The following is a 16,275-nucleotide window of genomic DNA, read 5'->3' on the forward strand; positions in this document are numbered from 1 at the left end:
ATCTTAGCTGAATTGGCAGCAGGGCATGAGGAACCAGAGAGAGATGCAATCCCTCCAAGAACAATGGACAACTGGCATGGACTCTTGGATCCTGCACACCTAAATACCTAATAGAGCTGCAATCAGCAGGGACACCTGCCCTGGATTACAACCCCAAGACAACTGCACTACCACCAACAACCACCGGAGGGAGCCCAAGAGCAGAATTCACAACACCAGACCACTTCTTCCCCAGTTCCCATACATGCAGACCACTCCTTCCCCAGTTCCCCTATGTACCAGACCACTTCTTCACCAGTTCCCTTACGTGCCAGACCACTTCTTCCCCAGTTCCCATATGTGCAGACCACTCCTTCCCCAGTTCTCCTATGTGCCAGACCACTCCTTCCCCAGTTCCCCTATGTACCAGACCACTTCTTCCCCAGTTCCCATATGTGCAGACCACTCCTTCCTCAGTTCTCCTATGTGCCAGACCACTCCTTCCCCAGTTCCCCTATGTACCAGACCACTTCTTCCCCAGTTCCCATATGTGCAGAACACTCCTTCCCCAGTTCTCCTATGTGCCAGACCACTCCTTCCCCAGTTCCCATATGTGCAGACCACTCCTTCCCCAGTTCTCCTATGTGCCAGACCACTTCTTCCCCAGTTCCCATATGTGCAGACCACTCCTTCCCCAGTTCTCCTATGTGCCAGACCACTCCTTCCCCAGTTCCCCTATGTACCAGACCACTCCTTCCCCAGTTCCCATACGTGCAGACCACTCCTTCCCCAGTTCTTTTATGTGCCAGAACACTCCTTCCCCAGTTCCCCTATGTACCAGACCACTTCTTCCCCAGTTCCCATATGTGCAGACCACTCCTTCCCCAGTTCTCCTATGTGCCAGACCACTCCTTCCCCAGTTCCCATATGTGCAGACCACTCCTTCCCCAGTTCTCCTATGTGCCAGACCACTCCTTCCCCAGTTCCCATATGTGCAGACCACTCCTTCCCCAGTTCTCCTATGTGCCAGACCACTTCTTCCCCAGTTCCCATATGTGCAGACCACTCCTTCCCCAGTTCTCCTATGTGCCAGACCACTCCTTCCCCAGTTCCCCTATGTACCAGACCACTCCTTCCCCAGTTCCCATACGTGCAGACCACTCCTTCCCCAGTTCCCATACGTGCAGAACACTCCTTCCCCAGTTTCCCTATGTGCCAGACCACTTTTTGTCCCAGTTCTTTCTTGTGCTAGACAATTCCTTCTCCAGTTCTCTTATGTGCACGTTTACCGGCACACCTTATATACTATTTTTGGCTCCACACATCTGCTTGTGCTCAGCCATATAAAGAAAACAGTCCCAATAGCTAAGACACTCTTCAGAAGCAGGAATACGGCAGTTCTCGCTGGTCTATAAAATATAAGCTCTGTATTCCATATAATTTAAAATACAGGGTGGAGCACAATGTGGAGTACATGGACACGTATGGACAACAGCCGTTTCGCACCTGGCAAGTGCTTCTTCAGGGTACCTGAATACCACCCCCAACAACACACCTAATTATATGACTGGAGGACTACACACAACTCCTGTGACATCATTGTAAACAAAAAAAAATATATAATCAATTATGGCTGCAATTACATTGTATGCGTTTCACTAGAGGAATCCATTTAAATTGTTGCACTCATTGATCTGCCCCTGTGCGAATAGTACAATTCACTGGTTCCATGCCTTTGCAGAAAAGATAATATGGTTGGATGATTTGATTACGATGGTCAGTTACTAGATGTTCATCTTTCCCAATTACTGAATAGTCAAAAAAGATTGTGAATGAGGTTAATCAGCCATGTCTTGCCCAAATCCTGTACATCATTTCCAGGAGGCACATCGGAGTAACCCTACGGTGCTGTCATTTATAGGAGTTGAATAAGTGAATGGGAATTCGGCATCTGTAGATAAAGATACTTTGCTATTACTAAAGAAGAGCATTTCATTATCCGCACAGATGCGCTCGGTCCCTTGGGGAGGGATGAGTGCAACAACTGAAATGAATTTTTCTAGTGAATATGATATAATATTAGTGTTTGCAATAATGTCACAGGAGTTGTGTGCAGTCCTCCCATCACATAAGTAGGTGTGCTGTTGGGGGACCCTGAAGAAGCTCAAGGCTGGAGCGAAACAGCTCTTGTATGTATCCATGCACTCCGCATTATGCTGTTTTTAAATTCTATGGAATATAGGGATTACATTTTGGTGACTGGTGAGTGCCGCAATAATTCTGCCTTTGAAGAGTATCCAGTTTTCCTACAACCACTCCTTACTCAATTTTTGTTTGTGCCAAACTACTCTTTCCTTAATTCTCCAGCATGGTAGAACATATTTCCATGATTTAGCATTAGAGAACATGATCTTCTGAGCAGCAGCACCCAGGTAGCTGTGCAGTACAGGTGAGTGATTTAGGAAAGTTCATACCTCTTATGTGCCCTTCTCTGTGTCCTCGGTACCAGGCAGTCACAACCAGTCACCAAATTACACAATCGGCTCATTGTGCCACCGAGTAACACAGGACACACTCAAGGTGAGAGAAGGAGAGACGGGTGCTGCAGAGAGCGCGACAGCCAGGTAAGCACTCACAACACATAGACAGGTGGTTGGGCTTGTAGGGTGAACTGATGGGGTGTTAGACGGGTAGGTGGTGCAGTGACAGAATTCTGGGCATGTGGAGTGAAGTCATAGGGTGCTGGGTGCTTGGGATGCAGTGACAAGGAGCTGGGAGTGTGGGGTGTACAGACCAGGCACTACGTGTGTGGGGTGTACAGACCAGGAGCTGGGAGTGTGGGGTGTACAGACCAGGAGCTGGGAGTGTGGGGTGTACAGACCAGGAGCTGGGAGTGTGGGGTGTACAGACCAGGAGCTGGGAGTGTGGGGTGTACAGACCAGGCACTACGTGTGTGGGGTGTACAGACCAGGAGCTGGGAGTGTGGGGTGTACAGACCAGGAACTTGGAGTGTGGGGTGTACAGACCAGGAGCTGGGAGTGTGGGGTGTACAGACCAGGCACTACGTGTGTGGGGTGTACAGACCAGGAGCTGGGAGTGTGGAGTGTACAGACCAGGAGCTGGGAGTGTGGGGTGTACAGACCAGGAGCTGGGAGTGTGGGGTGTACAGACCAGGAGCTGGGAGTGTGGGGTGTACAGACCAGGAGCTGGGAGTGTGGAGTGTACAGACCAGGAGCTGGGAGTGTGGGGTGTACAGACCAGGAGCTGGGAGTGTGGGGTGTACAGACCAGGAGCTGGGAGTGTGGGGTGTACAGACCAGGAGCTGGGAGTGTGGGGTGTACGGACCAGGAGCTGGGAGTGTGGGGTGTACGGACCAGGAGCTGGGAGTGTGGGGTGTACAGACCAGGAGCTGGGAGTGTGGGGTGTACAGACCAGGAGCTGGGAGTGTGGGGTGTACAGACCAGGAGCTGGGAGTGTGTGGTGTACGGACCAGGAGCTGGGAGTGTGGGGTGTACGGACCAGGAGCTGGGAGTGTGGGGTGTACGGACCAGGAGCTGGGAGTGTGAGGTGTACGGACCAGGAGCTGGGAGTGTGGGGTGTACAGACCAGGAGCTGGGAGTGTGGGGTGTACGGACCAGGAGCTGGGAGTGTGGGGTGTACGGACCAGGCACTACGTGTGTGGGGTGTACAGACCAGGAGCTGGGAGTGTGGGGTGTACGGACCAGGAGCTGGGAGTGTGGGGTGTACAGACCAGGAGCTGGGAGTGTGAGGTGTACGGACCAGGAGCTGGGAGTCTGGGGTGTACAGACCAGGAGCTGGGAGTGTGGGGTGTACGGACCAGGCACTACGTGTGTGGGGTGTACAGACCAGGAGCTGGGAGTGTGGGGTGTACGGACCAGGCACTACGTGTGTGGGGTGTACAGACCAGGAGCTGGGAGTGTGGGGTGTACGGACCAGGAGCTGGGAGTGTGGGGTGTACAGACCAGGAGCTGGGAGTGTGAGGTGTACGGACCAGGAGCTGGGAGTGTGGGGTGTACAGACCAGGAGCTGGGCATGTGGGGTGCATGGACCAGGAGCTGGGCATGTGGGGTGTACGGACCAGGAGCATGGCGGTTATGGAGCTGAGACAGGTGTCCAGATGTAAGTGGAGCAATGACAGGGTATTGGGTATGTTGGTGAAGAGACGGGGAGACGTCTGTAATGCCAAGTACTGGGCGTGTGTGTGTGTGAAGGGTTCTTTGTGTGTTGTGCAGTGACAGGGTACTGGGTGCGTGGAATGTAGGGACAGGGCGATTAGTGTGTGTGGAATAGTATGGGGTGAGGTAGACGGGATCTTTGTCTATTGTGCAGTGACGGTGGTACGTGGATGAGGGGTACAGTCATGCAATTCTTCGTTTGTTGAAAGCAGTAACTGGGTACAGAATTTGGTAGCGGGGTGCTATGAGAAATAGGACCAATGTAAAGTGCGCTGCTGTCACAAGGTGCGGGTGTAGGATAATCTGACAGGTTTGCAGTTTATAAGGGCAAAGCTGGTTCCAGGAGTGTGACAGGCGCAGGGTGTAGTGAAAAATTGCTGGGTGTAGTGACAGGGTGCCTACCATGAGGGTACAATAACAGGGTGCTGCTAGCTGTGGGGTTGAATTAATGGGCTAAGGTGATTAGGTGTATGGCTGAAGTGACAGGGTGCTGGTTGTTGGGCTGAAGTGACAGAGTGTTGGGCTGAAGTGACAGGGTGTTGGGATGAAGTGACAGGGTGCTGGGTGTTGGGGTAAAGTGACAGGTTGCTGGGTGTTGGGATGAAGTGACAGGGTGCTGGGTGTTGGGGTGAAGTGACAGGGTGCTGGGTGTAGGGGTAAAATGGCAGGGTGCTGGGTGTTGGGATGAAGTGACAGGGTGTTAGGGTGAAGTGACAGGGTGCTGGGTGTTGGGATGAAGTAACTGGGTGCTGGTATTTGGATAAAGTAACAGGGTGCTGGGTGTTGGGGTGAAGTGACAGGGTGCTGGGTGTTGGGGTGAAGTGACAAGGTGCTGGGATGAAGTATCTGGATGCTGGATATTTGGATGAAGTGACAGGGTGCTGGGTGTTGGGGTAAAGTGGCAGGGTGCTGGGATTAAGTGACAGGGTGCTGGGTATTTGGATGAAGTGACAGGGTGCTGGGGTGAAGTGACAGGGTGCTGGTTGTTGGGCTGAAGTGACAGGGTGTTGGGGTGAAGTGACAGGGTGTTGGGCTGAAGTGACAGGGTGTTGGGGTGAAGTGACAGGGTGTTGGGATGAAGTGACAGGGTGTTGGGGTAAAGTGACAGGGTGCTGGGTGTTGGGATGAAGTGACTGGGTGCTGGGTATTTGGATGAAGTGACAGGGTGTTGGGGTAAAGTGACAGGGTGCTGGGTGTTGGGATGAAGTAACAGGGTGCTGGATGTTGGGGTGAAGTGACAGGGTGCTGGGTGTAGGGGTGAAATGGCAGGGTGCTGGGTGTTGGGATGAAGTAACTGGGTGCTGGTATTTGGATAAAGTAACAGGGTGCTGGGTGTTGGGGTGAAGTGACAGGGTGCTGGGTGTTGGGGTGAAGTGACAGGGTACTGGGCGTTGGGGTGAAGTGACAAGGTGCTGGGAGGAAGTATCTGGGTGCTGGATATTTGGATGAAGTGACAGGGTGCTGGGTGTTGGGATGAAGTGACAGGGTGTTGGGGTAAAGTGACAGGATGCTGGGTGTTGGGGTAAAGTGACAGGGTGCTTGGTGTTGGGATGAAGTGACAGGGTGCTTGGTGTTGGGATGAAGTGACTGGGTGCTGGGTATTTGGATGAAGTGACAGGGTGCTGGGGTGAAGTGACAGGGTGCTGGGTGTTTGGGTGAAGTGACAGGGTGCTGGGTGTTGGGGCGAAGTGACAGGGTGCGGGTGTTGGGATGAAGTGAGTGGATGCTGGGTGTTGGGGTGAAGTGACAGGGTGCTGGGTGTTGGGGTGAAGTGACAAGGTGCTAGAATGAAGTGACAGGGTGCTGGTTGTTGGGATGAAGTGACAGGGTGCTGGGTGTTTGGATGAAGTGACTGGGTGCAGGGTATTTGGAAGAAGTGACAGGGTTCTGGGGTGAAGTGACAGGGTGCTTGGTATTTGGATGAAGTGACAGGGTTCTGGGTATTTGGAAGAAGTGACAGGGTGTTGGGATGAAGTGACTGGGTTCTGGGTATTTGGATGAAGTGACAGGGTGTTGGGGTAAAGTGACAGGGTGCTGGATGTTGGGGTGAAGTGACAGGGTGCTGGGTGTTGGGATGAAGTGACGGTGCTGGGTGTTGGGATGAAGTGACAGGGTGCTGGGTATTTGGATGAAGTGACAGGGTGCTGGGTATTTGGATGAAGTGACAGGGTTTTGGGGTAAATTGACAGGGTGCTGGGTGTTGGAATTAAGTGACTGGGTGCTGGGTATTTGGATGAAGTGACAGGGTGTTGGGGTAAAGTGACAGGGTGCTGGGTGTTGGGATGAAGTGACAGGGTGCTGGGTGTAGGGGTGAAATGGCAGGGTGCTGGGTGTTGGGATGAAGTAACTGGGTGCTGGTATTTGGATAAAGTAACAGGGTGCTGGGTGTTGGGGTGAAGTGACAGGGTGCTGGGTGTTGGGGTGAAGTGACAGGGTACTGGGCGTTGGGGTGAAGTGACAAGGTGCTGGGATGAAGTATCTGGGTGCTGGATATTTGGATGAAGTGACAGGGTGCTGGGTGTTGGGGTAAAGTGACAGGGTGCTGGGGTGAAGTGACAGGGTGCTGGGTGTTGGGATGAAGTGACAGGGTGTTGGGGTAAAGTGACAGGATGCTGGGTGTTGGGATGAAGTGACAGGGTGCTTGGTGTTGGGATGAAGTGACTGGGTGCTGGGTATTTGGATGAAGTGACAGGGTGCTGGGTATTTGGATGAAGTGACAGGGTGCTGGGGTGAAGTGACAGGGTGCTGGGTGTTTGGGTGAAGTGACAGGGTGCTGGGTGTTGGGGCAAAGTGACAGGGTGCGGGTGTTGGGATGAAGTGAGTGGGTGCTGGGTGTTGGGGTGAAGTGACAGGGTGCTGGGTGTTGGGGTGAAGTGACAGGATGCTGGGTGTTGGGATGAAGTGACAGGGTTCTGGGTATTTGGATGAAGTGACAGGGTGCAGGGTATTTGGAAGAAGTGACGGTTCTGGGGTGAAGTGACAGGGTGCTTGGTATTTGGATGAAGTGACAGGGTTCTGGGTATTTGGAAGAAGTGACAGAGTGCTGGATGTTGGGGTAAAGTGACAGGGTGCTGGATGTTGGGGTGAAGTGACAGGGTGTTGGGATGAAGTGACAGGGTGCTGGGTGTTGGGATGAAGTGACAGGGTTCTGGGTATTTGGATGAAGTGACAGGGTGTTGGGTATTTGGAAGAAGTGACAGGGTGCTGGGTGTGGGGGTGAAGTGACAGGGTGCTGGGGTGAAGTGACAGGGTGCTGGGTGTTGGGATGAAGTGACAGGGTGCTGGGTATTTGGATGAAGTGACAGGGTGCGGGTGTTGGGATGAAGTGACAGGGTGCTGGGTTTTTGGATGAAGTGACAGGGTGCTGGGTATTTGGATGAAGTGACAGGGTGCTTGGTGTTGGGGTGAAGTGACAGGGTGCTGGGGTGAAGTGACAGGGTGCTGGGTGTTTTGGGTGAAGTGAATCAGATGGGAGCTATGATTTGTGACTTGCTGTAGGGGGAGCTCTATTTCTATAGTAATATGTGTGTATAGAAATGTATATATATATATATATGTTTTTTCTTTTTACCCATTTCTTGTTATATGTTTGTACCCATGAAGCAGGACACGGCGTCCGTAGGAAGGCACAGTGTTAGGGGAGGGGGGTGCATGTTATGTCATTGCCTGGTACGGGACGTTTCCAAGGTCAATCCGTGTACAGTATATGGAGAAGGCCAGTGAACGATGGGGCGCTGATCAGGGTGGGGGAGGGGTGCAGCATGTTGTATATTTAGTATAAACATGTTGTGGTTCTGTGATAATTACAGCCTGCGATAATCAGTGTCTCATGTCCCCATATAACACATGCCCCCCCATATCCATTATCGGCTGTAATGTTACGGAGCGGCCTATAACACTTGATGCCACCTGTAGTGCCAGCCAATGGTTCCCATAATGTAAGTCACTGATGATCCCAAAATGCCAGCTAACGATGCGTCCACAGTGCCAGCCACATACTGTATGTACTGTATACTCTTTAATACCAACCCCCGATGTCTCTATGAATGTAGCCCCCAGATGTGGTGACAGTGCCCACTGGGATTTGTAGTTCCACAGCCACAGCGGTAGTGTAACCCCGGTCCTGTATGTGTGGAGGTGGTCTCCCTGGTTAATAAGTAGTCTCTCGCTGTCTCTCGCTCTCTCGGTGACTGTCTCTCACCAGCACTGTGTGTGTGGTTCCACTGACGCTCACTGTCAGTAAATATCTCCTCATCTGTTTGGCAGATACCAGTGAATTCCAGCAAATCCCGGATTTCTGAGAAGAGGTGAGTGTCATCGTCACCCCAGAGATGGTATCACGCGATCGGCTCAGATACACCCGCTCAGCATACAGTATCACACATGATAGCTCAGAAGATATTACACACAATAAGCTTAGGTACACCAACTCATCACACAGGATCACATATGAGCGGCTTAGATACCCCTGCCTAGCAGACAGTATCACACACAAATCTGGACAATTTCTGTCTTACCCTGGTTACACACGTACAACATTCATGGTCCAACTACAGACACACGACGTCCTGACTGGCCACGGGTGTGCTGACCAGCAGAGGCGTAACTAGAGTCTGATGGCACCCAGGGTAAAATTTGGACCTGAACCCCCCTGCATGTTTGTCAGATGTATGGGCCCTTGTAGTGTTCCAGATCCTGTGAAGACATACGTGTTCGCCCTCTCATGTAACAATGTCCCCCTTCCTGTAATAATGTCCCCTATCTTGTGACCCTATCCTGTAATAATGTTCCCCATCCTGGCCCTTTCCTGTAATTATGTCCCCCGTCCTCAGTCCTTTCAAGGCATAATGTCCTCCATCCTTGGCATTTTCCTGGTATAATGTCCCCTATCTTGGGCCCCTTCCAGTAATAATTTCCCCCATTCTGGTATAATGTCCCCCATCCTGGGCCCCTTCTTAGTATAATGTCCTCCATTCTGGACCCCTTCTTAGTATAATGTCCTCCTTTCTGGGCCCCTTCCTAGTATAATGTCTTCCATCCTGGGCCCTTTCCTGGTATAATGTCCTCCATTCTGGGCCCCTTTCCTGTCATAATGCCCCCAATCTTGGGCCCTTTCCAGTAGTAAATGTCCCCCATCCTCTTATAATGTCTCCCATCCTGGGACCCTTCCTGGTATAATACCTCCAGTTCCTGGTATAATGTCCTTCATCGTGGGCCCCTTCCTGGTATCATATCCCCCATTCTGGGCCCCTTCCTGGTATCATGTCCCCCATTCTGGGCCCTTTCCTGGTATAATGTCCTCCATTCTGGGCCCTTCCTGGTATAATGCCCCCCATCCTGGACCCCTTCCTGGTATAATGTCCTCCATTCTGGGCCCCTTCCTGGTACAATGTCATCCATCCTGGGCCCCTTCCTGGTATAATGTCCTCTATTCTGGGTCCCTTCCTGGTATAATGTCCTCCATTCTGGGCCCCTTCTTGGTGTAATGTCCTCCATCCTGGGCTCCTTCCAGTAATACATGACCCCCATCCTGTTTTTCAGCTCTTCTCCAGCAAAAGATCTTGGAGCTCAGATCACCTTCATCTTAATAGGAGCTGGAGTACACTATTTATATACTGTATGTCTGTGGTGGGAGCTGCAAACAGCTGATCGGTGGAGATACCAGGTGTCAGATCCCCATCAATATCTAAATCCTGGCAATTCCCATTTAAAAAGGCAAATCTGCCATTCAGGATTTCGGAAAAGCCAGATGACAACTCCTGTAAGAGCCGTGATGGTGGCCATAGTGGTTGTCGCTCATCTATCCCAGAAACACATGGTTGAATAGAATATTTATCAACACTTATTCCAGGTGGGACTGATACAGGGGCGGACATATCATTGTTGCAACCTGTGCAGCCGTACAGGGGCCCAAGAGGTGCAGGGTCCACAGCTACCTCCAAAGCAGCGGGGATTGTGCACTATGAGGGGCTCCTGGGCTGCAGAGGGCCCAAACATTGTTCTTGCACAGGGGCCCCTCCTGTCTGTGTCCGACAGTAGACTGAAGCCGATATCACCCAAAACTGGACATTTCTTTCAGAAGGGCTGACTCTTGACACCAAGATTAGCAATTCTTGTCAAAGGACCTCTGGACAAATAATGATTAGGGAAGGTGGAGAAATAGGGAAATGCTGTAGATGACCCAGGGGAGGAATAGTTAATAGGATGTCACCAGACACATGTATGTGCGGCTGCAGCGGTCACATATTGATTGATAGCTCAATGGCCTATATGTCACTAACAGTCATAAAACTTGTCAGCAGGGGGAGCCGAGGAGCAAAATGCAGAATAAGATGCAGATCAGTCCGCGAGTACATAGAAGCCATGCATTATATCCACCGCGTTCCAATTATTACACAAATGCTATTTTTCTCAAGTTTTGCTGAAAAATGGATGCAAATAAGTCAGTATAATGTTAAAATCATCAACCGTTAGAGGATAAATCACATTTTATTGGACAAACCTCCCAATGATAGCCGGATAACAGGCCAAGTTACATGTTAACATAGGACCCTTCTTTGATGTCACCTTCACAATTCTTGCATCCATTGAACTTGTGAGTTTTTGGAGAGTTTCTGCTTGTATTTCTGTGCCTCCCAGAGCTGCTGTTTTGATGTGAACGTCCTCCCCCCTCATAGATCTTGTGCTTGATGATCCTCCAAAGGTTCTCTATAGGGTTGAGGTCAGGGGAAGATGGTGGCCACACCATGAGTTTATCTCGTTTTATGCCCATAGCAGCCAATGTACCATAGAAGAAAGTGGTCAATTAGAAACTCTATATACTTTGCCAAGGTCATATTCACACCTTCAAGTGGCTACCAGCTCATTCTCCGTGATTCCAGCCCCAAACATGGCTCCGCCACCTCCGTCGCAGCCTTGTTGGGTCATGGTGACCATCCATCCACTACTCCACCCATCTGGACCTTCTAGGGTTGCTCGACACTCCTCAGTAACTGAGACTGGTTTAAAATCAGTCTTCATGTATGTCTGGGTCACTGCATCCGTTTCTGCATGTGAGTGAGTCGCCCGCCAGGGCCGTGGGGATACTCGGCTTAACCCCTTCACGACCTTTGACGCATACGCTGCGTCATGAAAGTCGGTGCCAATGCGACCTATGACGCAGCGTATGCGTCATGGAGGGATCGCGCTCCTGCAGATCGGGTGAAAGGGTTAACTCCAATTTCACCCGATCTCCAGGAACAGGGGGAGTGGTGCTTCAGCCCAGGGGGGGTGGCTTCACCCCCTCGTGGCTACGATCGCTCTGATTGGCTGTTGAAAGTGAAACTGCCAATCAGAGCGATTTGTAATATTTCACCCAAAAAAACGGTGAAATATTACAATCCAGCCATGGCCGATGCTGCAATATCATCGGCCATGGCTGGAAAACCTAATCTGCCTCCCCCCCACCCCACCGATCGCCCCCCCAGTGCTCCGTTACGTGGCCGCCCCCCTAATTCGTCCTGTCCGCTCCTCCGTCCACCTGTCCGCTCCCCCCGTGCTCCGGTGCCCCCTCCCTGTGCTCCGGTCCCCCCCCCCCCCCGTGATCCGATCACCCCCCCTTCATACTTACCTGGCCTCCCGGTGTCCGTCCGGCTTCTCCATGGGCGCCGCCATCTTGCAAAATGGCGGGCGCATGCGCACTGCGCCCGCCGGCTGGCAGATTCGTTTCAGATGTATTTTGATCACTGCGATATAGCCTATCACAGTGATCAAAATAAAAAAATAAGTAAATGACCCCCCCTTTATCACCCCCATAGGGACAATAATAAAAATAAATAAAATATATATTTTTTTTTTTCTGCTACGGTTAGGGTTAGAATTAGGGTTAGAATTAGGGTTAGAATTAGGGTTAGAATTAGGGGTAGGGTTAGGGCATGTGCACACAGTGCGGATTTGGCTGCGAATCCGCAGCGGATTGCCGCGGATCCGCAGCGGATTGGCCGCGGATCCGCAGCGGATTGCCGCGGATCCGCAGCGGATAGGCCGCGGATCCGCAGCGGATTGGCCGCGGATCCGCAGCGGATTGGCCGCGGATCCGCAGCGGATTGGCCGCGGATCCGCAGCGGATTGGCCGCGGATCCGCAGCAGATTGGCCGCGGATCCGCAGCGGATTGGCTGCTGCGAATTCGTAGCAGTTTTCCATCAGGTTTACAGTACCATGTACACCTATGGAAAACCAAATCCGCTGTGCCCATGGTGCGGAAAATACCGTGCGGAAACGCTGTGTTGTATTTTCCGCAGCATGTCAATTTTGTGCGGATTCCGCAGCGTTTTACACCTGTTCCACAATAGGAATCCGCAGGTGAAATCCGCACAAAAAAACACTGGAAATCCGCTGGAAATCCGTAGGTAAAACGCAGTGCCTTTTACCTGCGGATTTTTCAAAAATGGTGCGGAAAAATCTCACACGAATCCGCAAAGTGGGCACATAGCCTTAGGGTTAGGGTTGGAATTAGAGTTAGGGTACCGTCTCACAGTGGCACTTTGATCGCTACGACGGTACGATCCGTGACGTTCCAGCGATATCCATACGATATCGCTGTGTCTGACACGCAGCAGCGATCAGGGACCCTGCTGAGAATCGTACGTCGTAGTAGATCGTTTGGAACTTTCTTTCGTCGCTGGATCTCCCGCTGTCATCGCTGGATCGTTGTGTGTGACAGCGATCCAGCGATGCGTTCGCTTGTAACCAGGGTAAACATCGGGTTACTAAGCGCAGGGCCGCGCTTAGTAACCCGATGTTTACCGTGGTTACCAGCGTAAAAGTAAAAAAAAAAAAAACGTACATACTCACATTTCAGTGTCCTTCAGGTCCCTTGCCGTCTGCTTCCCGCTCTGACTGTCTGCCGGCCGGAAAGTGAGAGCACAGCACAGCAGTGACGTCACCGCTGCGCTCTGCTCTCACTGTACGGCGGCACTCAGTCAGAGCGGGAAGCAGACGGCAAGGGACCTGAAGGACACCGAAATGTGAGTATGTACGTTTTTGTTTTTTTTTTACTTTTACGCTGGTAACCACGGTAAACATCGGGTTACTAAGCGCGGCCCTGCGCTTAGTAACCCGATGTTTACCCTGGTTACCCGGGACCTTGGCATCGTTAGTCGCTGGAGAGCGGTCTGTGTGACAGCTCCCCAGCGACCACACAACGACTTTCCAACGATCACGGCCAGGTCGTATCGCTGGTCGTGATCGTTGGTAAATCGTTATGTGAGACGGTACCCTTAGGGTTGGAATTAGGGCTAGGGTTGGAAATAGGGTTAAGATTAGGCTTGTGGTTAGGGTTAAGGATAGGGTTAGGGTTGTCTTGGGGTTACAGTTGTGGGTAGGGTTGGGATTAGGGTTAGGATTAGGGTTGGATTTAGGGTTACGGGTGTGTTGGGGTTAGGGTTGTGGTTAGGGGTGTGTTGGGGTTAGGGTTGTGATTAGGGTTATGGCTACAGTTGGGATTAGGATTGGGGGTTAGTGTTGAAGTTAGAATTGAGGGGTTTCCACTGTTTAGGCACATCAGGGGTCTCCAAACGCAACATGGCGCCACCATTGATTCCAGCCAATCTTGCGTTCAAAAAGTCAAATGGTGCGCCCTCCCTTCCAAGCCCCGACGTGCGCCCAAACAGTGGTTTACCCCCACATATGGGGTACCAGCGCACTCAGGACAAACTGTGCAACAACTATTGGGGTCCAATTTCTCCTGTTACCCTTGCAAAAATTAAAAATTACTTGCTAAAACATAATTTTGAGGAAAGAACAATTATTTTTTATTTTCACGGCTCTACGTTATAAACTTATGTGAAACACTTGGGGGTTGAAAGTGCTCACCACACATCTAGATAAGATCCTTTTGGGGTCTAGTTTTCAAAATGGGGTCACTTGTGGGGTGTTTCTACTGTTTAGGCACATCAGGGGCTCTGCAAATGCAACGTGACGCCCGCAGACCATTCCATCAAAGTCTGCATTTCAAATGTCACTACTTCCCTTCCGAGCCCTGACGTGCGCCCAAACAGTGGTTTACCCCCACATATGAGGTATCAGCGTACTCACAACAAACTGGGCAACAAATATTGGGGTCCAATTTCTCCTGTTACCCTTGTGAAAATAAACAATTGCTTGCTAAAACATCTTTTTTGAGGAAAGAAAAATTATTTTTTATTTTCACGGCTCTGCGTTGTAAACTTCTGTGAAGCACTTGGGGGTTGAACGTGCTCACCACACATCTAGATAAGTTCCTTGGGGGGTCTAGTTTCCAAAATGGGGTCACTTGTGGGGGGTTTCTACTGTTTAGGCACATCAGGGGCTCTGCAAACGTAACATGATTCCCGCAGACCATTCCATCAAAGTCTGCATTCCAAATCGTCACTACTTCCCTTCCGAGCACCGCCATGTGCCCAAACAGTGGTTTACCCCCACATATGGGGTATCAGCGTACTCAGGAGAAACTGGACAACAACTTTTGGGGTCAAATTTTTCCTGTTACCCTTGGGAAAATTAAAAAATTCTGGGCTAAAAAAATATTTGAGGAAAGAAAACACATTTTTTATTTTCACGGCTCTGCGTTATAAACTTCTGTGAAGCACTTGGGGGTTCAAAGTGCTCACCACACATCTAGATTAGTTCCTTGGGAGGTCTAGTTTCCAAAATGGGGTCACTTGTGTGGGAGCTCCAATGTTTAGGCACACAGGGGCTCTCCAAACGCGACATGGTGTCCGCTAATGATTGAAGCTAATTTTCCATTCAAAAAGCCAAATGGCGTGCCTTCCCTTCCGAGCCCTGCCGTGCGCCCAAACAGTGGTTTACCCCCACATATGGGGTATCATCGTACTCAGGACAAACTGGACAACAACATTTGGGGTCCAATTTCTCCTATTATCCTTGGGAAAATAAAAAACTCCGGGCTAAAAATAATTTTTGAGGAAAGAAAAATATTTTTTTTATTTTCATGGCTCTGCGTTATAAACTTCTGTGAAGCACCTGGGGGTTTTAAGTGCTCACTATACATCTAGATTAGTTCCTTGGGGGGTCTAGTTTCCAAAATGGGGTAACTTGTAGGGGAGCTCCAATGTTTAGGCACACAGGGGCTCTCCGAACGCAACATGGTGTCCACTAACGATTGGAGCTAAGTTTCCATTGAAAAAGTCAAATGGCGCGCCTTCCCTTCCAAGCCTTGCCGTGCACCCAAACAGTGGTTTACCCCCACATATGAGGTATCGGCGTACTCAGGAGAAATTGCCCAACAAATTTTAGGATCCATTTTATCCTGTTGCCCATGTGAAAATGAAAAAATTGAGGCTAAAAAAAATTTTGTGTGAAAAAAAAGTACTTTTTCATTTTTACGGATCAATTTGTGAAGCACCTGAGGGTTTAAAGTGCTCACTATGCATCTAGATAAGTTCCTTGGGGGGTCTAGTTTCCAAAATGGGGTCACTTGTGGGGGAGCTCCAATGTTTAGGCACATAGTGGCTCTCCAAACCTGACATGGTGTCCGCTAACGATGGAGATAATTTTTCATTCAAAAAGTCAAATGGCGCTCCTTCCCTTCCGAGCCTTACCATGTGCCCAAACAGTAGTTTACCCCCACATATGAGGTATTGGCGTACTCAGGAGAAATTGCCCAACAAATTGTAGGATCTATTTTATTCTGTTGCCCATGTGAAAATGAAAAAATTGAGGCTAAAAGAAAATTTGTGTGAAAAAAAGTACTTTTTCATTTTTACGGATTAATTTGTGAAGCACCTGGGGGTTTAAAGTGCTCACTATGCTTCTAGATAAGTTCCTTGGGGGGTCTAGTTTCCAAAATGTGGTCACTTGTGGGGGAGCTCCAATGTTTAGGCACACGGGGGCTCTCCAAACGCGACATGGTGTCCGCTAAAGATTGGAGCCAATTTTTCATTCAAAAAGTCAAATGGCGCTCCTTCCCTTCCGAGCCCTGCCGTGCGCCCAAACAGTGGTTTACCCCCACATATGAGGCATCAGCGTACTCACGACAAATTGGACAACAACATTCGTGGTCCAGTTTCTCCTTTTACCCTTGGGAAAATAAAAAAATTGTTGCGAAAAGATCATTTTTGT

At 50.5% G+C, this 16,275-nt stretch overlaps 1 protein-coding gene across 1 annotated transcript in view; it reads left to right on the top strand.

Annotated features, from left to right (window-relative positions):
- The first annotated feature begins 2,391 nt into the window (after window positions 1–2,391).
- The window catches only part of MISP3 (MISP family member 3), an 82,697-nt gene continuing 68,813 nt past the window's right edge, over window positions 2,392–16,275 (top strand). The window contains exons 1-2 of the mRNA XM_077261829.1: window positions 2,392–2,428; window positions 8,442–8,482. The gene's annotated coding sequence lies outside the window, so the exon portion shown is untranslated. The remainder of the gene's footprint in view (window positions 2,429–8,441; window positions 8,483–16,275) is intronic.

This window comes from Ranitomeya variabilis, chromosome 5 (assembly GCF_051348905.1).
Source record: "Ranitomeya variabilis isolate aRanVar5 chromosome 5, aRanVar5.hap1, whole genome shotgun sequence".
NCBI classification, from domain to species: Eukaryota; Metazoa; Chordata; class Amphibia; order Anura; family Dendrobatidae; genus Ranitomeya; species Ranitomeya variabilis.